Genomic DNA, 8,578 nt, shown 5'->3' with positions numbered 1-8,578 from the left:
AATTATTACATAATATATTAATAATATAATATAATTAATAACAGGTTATTAAATAAATAACTAATAATTAATATATCAATCATATATATTAATTATAATCCATTAATTAGTAAATAGTTGATAAATAAAAAATAGTAATTACTCAATTAATAATTAATATTAAATCATAATTAATTATGTAATATACTAATCAATACTAATTAATAATTGATAATTAGCCATTCATCATTATTTAGACAATAATTATCAAAAATTGATCATGCAACATATCAAATAATAGATTATTAAATAAATGTTATTAACTAATTAACTAATTATTTAATTATGTAAATAAAACTTAATTATTTAAATAGTAAATAGAATATTAATATATATTATTTATATACTAATCATTTTTTCCTAATACGCTTATTAATTACTTATATACTAATCATTAATTTGTTTCCTAATACATGTACTCAAAATAAAATTTCATAAATATAACCAAACACAATTTTACTTTTTTACTATACTCACAATAATTTCTTAGAAAACTAACCGAACGAATTTCAAAATCAATCTTAGAATAATTTTTAAAACAATCTCATTTTTACTTTTATACCGAAAACAAAGTCATTTTAAAAACATTATCAAACGAAATAAATTTAAGTACTTTTTTTATTGTCGTCTTTCAACCCCTATGAAAGATTCTCTTGTCAGCGCCATTCATAATCACGTACTTTATAATAAATATGTACTTTTTATTTTTTTTAAACTTTATCATTTATGTTAAATGTCTCGTGATCTTTAAAATGCCTATGTTGTATTTTTTAAATTATGAAACACCTCTAACTTTTCTCCCTCACCCTTATTCCGTGAATATTTTAGACAAAACTGCTGACATGTCTGTTAATTTTTTGGTTTAAGTATTTTATTTTGAGTTTATTGAATACCCTTTCCTCTAAAAATATAAATTAGATGCCAATTATGTCTATATTTACCAATTAGAGATGGTTAGAGGCCATAAAGAGGGGAAAAAAAAAGTGGAGCAAATCTGGTGAAAGAATTAATGCCAATTGAAGGAAGCAGCAACAACGGGGAAAGAGCCAACACTTATCATATGGAGACACAAATTGATTCGAAAGGTCCTGTAAGGTGTCAATGTGGTCTTGAATCTGTGATAAAGGCGGCCAAAATTGATCAAAATAAAGGGAGAGTTTTTTGGATGCAGCCTATACAAGGTAATTTTAAAAAGTTATTTTATTTCTTTTAACTTTTTTCTTGGAAGGGATTTGTTAGTTAATGGGGTTCTTAACGGAGAGGATGGATTCCTTTTCAATTTGATTGTGCGTTTTTCTTGTTTTTTGTTTTTTTTTGTTTTTTTTTTTTTTTTTTTTTTAAAAAAATTTTTGTTATTTATTTTTCATTGTTTTCAGGGTACGAAGAGATTTTTTTTTTATAGCACGTTTTTTTCTTTTTATGAATGCTAGTTAAAGATTTTTTTAGTTTTTAAGCTGATGAGTATATTACTGCAGAGTAAAAATGAATCTGGTTGTGGATTGAGTAGATGGGTTGATAATGCAAACAGAAAGTTAAAAAAAATAGAAAATTTCTTTTAAAAAGTGCATGAATTTAGACCTTTATTAGTTAGCTGATTTTAGGACTGTAGCTTGTTCACGTGTTAGATAATTATTTTATACTTCTTGAAATGTGTCCACATGTTCTTTATGTTTCCTGCAATATGTCCATGTGTCCTGTATGCTTCCATTTTATTTATTTTTTTAGTTATTAAAATGAGTTGGTCTTAGTCTTTAGGAAGTAGTTAGTTTCCTCAAAACATGTTGCAGATCATTGCGCGGATTTCGATCCATGATTTTCTCACTTTCACTTTGTTTCAACTTTATAAATGTAAGATTGAAAACTCAAAAAAGTAGAATTCCTTCTTTTTGCTGCATACCCGTATCCTTCTTCAGTACCAAACAATTCTTCAATCCTATATTTTTTCATCTTTAAAACTAACATTTGGTATCAAAGCTCTCTTCTTAAGGGATCTGTGTGTGAGTTTGACATGTCATGGAAGCCGAAGCCAGTTTCTCACCAATTGCTCCGACCGTGTTTGATGGAGAAAACTACCAGATTTGGGCTGTACACATAGAGACATACTTAGATGCTTTGGATCTTTGGGAAGCAGTGAAAGAAGACTGAAATTCCAGCACTACCAAACAATCCCACCATGGCACAGATCAAAGCGCAGAAGGAGAAGAAGACGAAGAAGTCGAAGGCCAAAGCACGCTTGTTTGCTGCGGTGTCATCAACGATTTTCATGAGAATAATGTCCCTTAGGACTATCTCAAGGAAGAATATGCATGAGATGAAAGAATTAAATGGATGCTTCTTGGGTCTGAGACGATTAAAACTTCAAAGAATGAAGGACTCTGAGACGATTAAAGATTACTCAGACAGGCTTCTTAGCATCGCAAACAAGGTGAGGCTTCTTGGGTCTGTGTTTACTGACTCAAGAATTGTAGAAAAAACTTTTGTTACAATACCTAAAAGATATGAAGCAACCATTACTACCTTGGAAAATACCTAGGATCTGTCAAAAATTTCCTTGGCAGAATTGCTTAACGCATTGCAAGCGTAAGAGCAAAGAAGATTGATGAGGGAGGATACAACAATCGAAGGAGCTTTGGCAGCCAAGCATCAAAACGTGGCCAAAAAAAAAAAGAAAAAGAAGGATTTTGAAGGAAATGGAGCAAGTACAGCATCAGCCAATGTAAAAGGAAAGAATGGAAATCAGAGGAAATCCTATCCACCTTGCCAACACTGCGGAAAGAAGGGTCATCCTCCGTTTAGATGCTGGAGAGGACCCGATGCTAAGTGTTCCAAATGCAATCAACTTGGACATGAAGCAGTAATTTGCAAAGGAAAAGCTCAACAGCAGGAAGTTGAAACCCAAATTGCAAATCAAGAGGATGAAGATCGGCTTTTTGTGGCGTCTTGCTTTGCAAGTAGTATTTCGACTGAAAGTTGGTTAATTGACAGCGGTAGTACCAATCACATGACCAATGACAAGGAACTCTTCAGAGATTTAAGGCCAACTGACATTACTAAAGTCAGAATTGGCAATGATGATTACATCTCTGTCAAAGGGAAAAGGGACAATTGTCATAACCAGCACTGCAGGCACAAAGAGAATTTCTGATGTTCTCTACGTACCAGAAATTAACCAAAATTGTTAAGTGTAGGCCAACTAATTGAAAAAGGCTTTAAAGTGATCTTTGAAGATAGTTTCTGTCACATTCTTGATGTCACGGGTCAAGAAATTCTCAAAATGAGAATGAAGGGCAAAAGTTTTTCTTTGATCCCATCAAAGAAGAACTTGTTGCATTTTCCACTGAAGCCAGCAACACTGAGATATGGCACAAGAGACTTGGTCATTGTCACTTGCAAAGGATGCAACTCATGAAGACAAAGGAGCTCACAGTTGGCTTACCAACCTTTGGAGATCACTTACCGAATTGTCATGCTTGTCAATACGGTAAACAAAAACGGAGAGCATTCCCAAAGTCAACCTAGAGAGCCACTCACAAGTTGCAGCTAGTCCACACAGATGTATCCGGTCCTCAAAGAACTCAATCATTAGCAGGTAGTCAGTATTACATTGCTTTCATTGATGATCTTACAAGATTGTGCTGGATTTTTTCTTAAAATTCAAGTCAGAAGTGGCTGGAGTGTTTCTGAAGTTCAAGAAAATGGTGGAAAATCAAAGTGGCTGCAAAATTCAAGTTCTAAGGTCAGATAATGGAAAAGAATACACCTTAGAAGAATTTTTTTTTTTTTTTTTTTGCGAGGAAGCAGGTATAGAACACCAGCTTACTGCTCCTTACACTTCACAACAAAACGGAGTTAGTGAAAGGAGAAACAGATACATAATGGAGATGACCAGATGTATGCTTCATGACAAGGAGTTGCCAAAGAATTTTTGGACTGAGGCAGCTAGTACTGCAGTTTTCTTGCAGAACAAATTGCCTACCAAGGCATTGAAGGATAAAACTCCATTCGAGGCATGGTAGGCTATAAACATTCACTCAATTTCCTTAAGAGTGTTTGGTTGTATGTGTTTCTTTCACGTTCCACAGGTCAAGCTTGATAAACTTGACAAGACGTCAGAACCAGGCATCTTCGTCAGTTATAGTTCTTCCTAAGGCCTACAAGGTGTATCAACCTCAAATAGGGAAGATAATTGTCAGTAGAGATGTGTTCTTCAATGAAAATGAGAAGTGGAACTGGGAACAGACAAAAGAGACATCCACGAGCAAGCAGAAATCAAGTCTTCCTTTCCAAACAGCAGAAGAGCAAGCATCAGAACAGTGGCAAGAAGAATTGAAAGATTATCCACCAATCCGTGGAACAAGACCGCTCTATCATATTTATCAGAGATGCAATGTGGACATTTGTGAACCTGCAGGTTATAAAGAAGCCATTAAAGACCAGAAGTGGAAGAAGGCAATGGAGGAGGAGTTGTCAATGATAAAAAAGAACAAGACTTGGGAGCTAGTTGATAGACAGAAGGATAGAAAAGTTATTGGAGTGAAATGGGTGTTTAGAACCAAGCTCAATGCAGATGGATCCATCAACAAACACAAAGCCAGACTTGTTGTCAAGGGGTATACTCAAGTTTTTGGAGTTGATTACTCATATACATTTGTCCCTGTTGCTAGATTAGACACTATTCAGCTGGTGCTAGCTATAGCAGCCCAAAATGGGTGTAAAGTGTTCTAATTAGATGTAAAATCAGCCTTCCTAAATGGTCTATTGCATGAGGAGATCTTTATTGAGCAACCAGAAGGATTCATTGAAGAAGGCCATGAAGACAAAGTGTACCTACTAAAAAAGGCTCTCTATAGCTTAAAACAAGCGCCTAGAGCCTGGTATAGTAGGATAGATGATCATCTATTGAGCTTGGGTTTTACAAAAAGCCTATCAAAAGTCACTCTCTATGTTAAGAAAAAAGGGAATGACTTTCTTATTGTGTCATTGTACGTGGATGACTTGTTGGTGATAGGTAACAATGCCAAACTTGTTGATGAATTCAAGCAAGAGATGATGCTGGTTTTTTATTTGACAGATCTCGGTCTGATGACATATTTCCTTTGTATGGAGATCAAACAAGATGAAGGAGAAGTTTTCATTTGTCAAAGAAAGTATGCTAAGGAAATGCAAAGCAACGGCTACACCAATGAGTCAGAAGGAAAGCTTAAGTAAGGAGGATGGCGTAGACAAAGTTGAAGGCTATTTCAGAAGCATGGTTGGATGTCTAATGTACCTAACTGCAACCAGTCCAGATATCCTTTTTGTTGTAAGCATTCTCTCTCGTTTCATGCATTGTGCTAGTGAAGTGCATCTTAAAGCAGCAAAAAGAGTTATTAGGTACATCAAAGGAACTATTGACTTTGGTGTAAAGTTTAAGAAGTGTTAAAACTTTAAGTTGTTGGGATTTTCTGACGGTGATTGGGGTGGATCCGTGGATGAAATGAAGAGTACATCTGGGTACTGTTTCAGTCTAGGTTCAGAAGTTTTCTCATGGTGTTCCAAGAAACAAGAGATTGTAGCATAGTCTATTGCAGAGGCCGAATTTGTTGCTGCTACAGCAGTAGTGAATCAAGCATTGTGGCTGAGGAAGTTGTTATGTGATTTACACTTGAAGCAACTGAATGATACAGAGGTATTTGTGGACAATCAGGCAGCAATTGCAATCTCCCACAATCCAGCTTTTCATGGAAAAACTAAGTGTGCGTTTGGTTGGTGGATTCGTGTCATGGTTCGGATCATAGTTCATGATTTGTTACAGTATTTTTTCTCACAAAAAAATACACGTAAATCAAAAATGATTCTGAATCTATGAACCAAACATTCACTAAGCATTTTAAGATCAAATTTTTCTTTTTTAAGAGAAGTGTAGAAGGAAGGAGAAATAAGCCTCATTTATTGCAGATCTGAAAATCAGCTCGCAGACATTTTTACAAAACCTTTGCCAGCAAACAAGTTCGAGCTTCTTAGGCAGAAACTTGGATTTTGCAACTCGTAATGCATGAAGGAGTGTTAGTTAGCTACTTTTAGGACTGCAACTTGTCCACGTGTTAGATAATTGTTTTATACTTCCTGAAATATGTCCACATGTTCTTTATGTTTCCTGCAATATGTCCATGTGTCCTGTATGCTTCCATTTTATTTGTTTTTTCAGTTATTAAAATGATTTGGTCCTAGTCTTTTAGGAAGTAGTTAGTTTGTTCAAAACATGTTGCAGATCATGGCTTGGATTTCGATCCATGATTTTCTCACTTTCAGTTTGTTTCAACTTTATAAATGTAAGATTGAGAAATCAAAAAAGTAGAATTCCTTCTTTTTGCTGCATACCCGTATCCTTCTTTAGTACCAAACAATTCTTCAATCCTCTGTTTTTCATCTTTAAAACTAATAATCTTTACTCCTTACTCTTACTCTTGATAAATACTTTTTATTAGTGTAATTATTTAACTAAAAAAGTTATGAATTAATAATAAATAATAAAAATCCTGACTCATGCATTTTAAACGGGATTTGTCAAAATTACCTAAACAGTTATCAAAGGCCAAGTACTGTTGATCCAAAAGATAGATGTGTAGGCCTTGTTGCTGCTGCAGTAGATGAAGAAATTATTCATTTGAGGCTCGAGATAGCATCAAAGAATGAGATGTTGCTGGAGTTGCATGCTAAATTTGGGAGAAAGGATGAAGAAATTTTCATAATGTTAATGAAAATTAAAAGACTAGAGATGTTGGTTATCTGTGTTGGTCTTTTTTGTGTTTATTTGATATTTGATGTATAAATCTGCAAATTAAGGAACTCAGTGTTGTCCCCCACCTAAGTAACAAACGACAATGAGAGGCCCCACCTCAATGCATAACAAACAAAAATTTTTGAAGAGTAAATTAATTTATCTTTTAAGAATGTAAAGGTCTAGATTTTTATCTTTTATTTTTAATTAATATTTTTTTATTGATATAGTTATTTAATTAAAAAATTTTATTAATCAAAGGATAAAAATCTTGATTTATATATTTTTAAGAGGTATTTATCTCTTTTTCCAAAAAAATCAGTGATCTTACAATGAATCTCATACATGGATGATGGTTCCAATAAAAACAAACAAAAAAAAGAATAAAATGAATATTACAACCACATCAAACGGAATATACCACCTTGGTATTATTATTGCAAAATCGAAAAAGATGAAGATTAGTGCTGAAAAAAAAAAAAAAAAAAAAAAAAAACTCACAATGTTGAGCAGCTCCTTCATCAAGACGGCTAGAAATCTCCATTTGTGGTAAACCTTTCACCCAAAACGACAAAATTACTTCTGCAATCTCGAATTTCAGCCATGAATCACCAGCAGCCAAAGAGAAAAAAGAAAAGTTTTAGTTTTTCTTGCCCTAATTTTTTTTTTTTTAAAACTGATACACGAGCCCTAATTTGATCAAGTAGTTGGAGAGTTAGTTAAATTTACTCATTTAGCCTTATCACATGCGTCACACGTGCACTTCTATCTAAATTATTGACAGAATAAGGTGAGAGAAAAAATTAGAGAGGCACAATATGTATATTTAAAAGTTGATAGGACATGTTGACATAAGTGATAAATTTTTTAAAAAAAATTTATAAAATTTGTCCACTTTTGTTTTCTTTCCTTTTTATTTTTAAGATTGAGGGCGTGGAATTTATACTCAATGCATTAACTTTAAGGTAGATGTAGGGCTTAGGATAGCTTATGTTTGTGTTTTTAAGTAGTAAAAAATAATAAGTATAAGTTGGGCTTTTTAATTAATGTTTGAATAGTGCTTGAAAAAGTGTTTTTATATTTAAGAAGAGCTTTCTAATTTATTTGGATAAAAAAATTAAAAACACTTATTGTTATAAAAAGTAATGTAATAAAATGATATAGATTGAATATTTAATTGGTTGTTCGCTAATAAAAGGTTAAAATGTAAATAAAAAAGCTTTTCATAAGCACTTTTTTCATAAGTACTATTAGTATTTGGATAGTGTCTAAAAAAATACTTTTATATCTAAGAATAACTTTTGAACCTATTTAGATAAAAAAAAAAATTAAAAACACTTATTGTTATAAAAAGTAATATAATAAAAAGATATGGATGGAATATTTAATTTGTTGTTCACAAATAAAAGGTTAAAAATTAAATAAAAAAGCTTTTCATAAGCATTAAATTAGTGTTTGAATAGTGCTTAAAAAATATTTTTATATCTAAGAACTTTTAAACTTATTTAGGTAAAAAAGTCAAAAGTACATATTCTTATAAAAAGTAATGTAATAAATAAATAAGTATGAGATATTTAATTTGTTGTTTATAAATAAATAAAATATTAAAAATATAAATAAAAAATTTTTTCATAAGCACCAAGGAGAGAGTACTTAAAAAAATTAAAAGCACTTTAAAGTTATCCATTCAAATATGTTCAAAAACGGCTTTTGCTCTGAATAAGTCAAAAACAACATTTTTTAAGCCAATTCAAACGGACTTTAAAAGATGGTTTATTC

This window comes from Morus notabilis, unplaced genomic scaffold (genome assembly GCF_000414095.1).
Source record: "Morus notabilis unplaced genomic scaffold, ASM41409v2 Scaffold801, whole genome shotgun sequence".
Taxonomy (NCBI): Eukaryota; Viridiplantae; Streptophyta; class Magnoliopsida; order Rosales; family Moraceae; genus Morus; species Morus notabilis.
Note: the sequence above shows the minus strand (reverse complement) of the source record.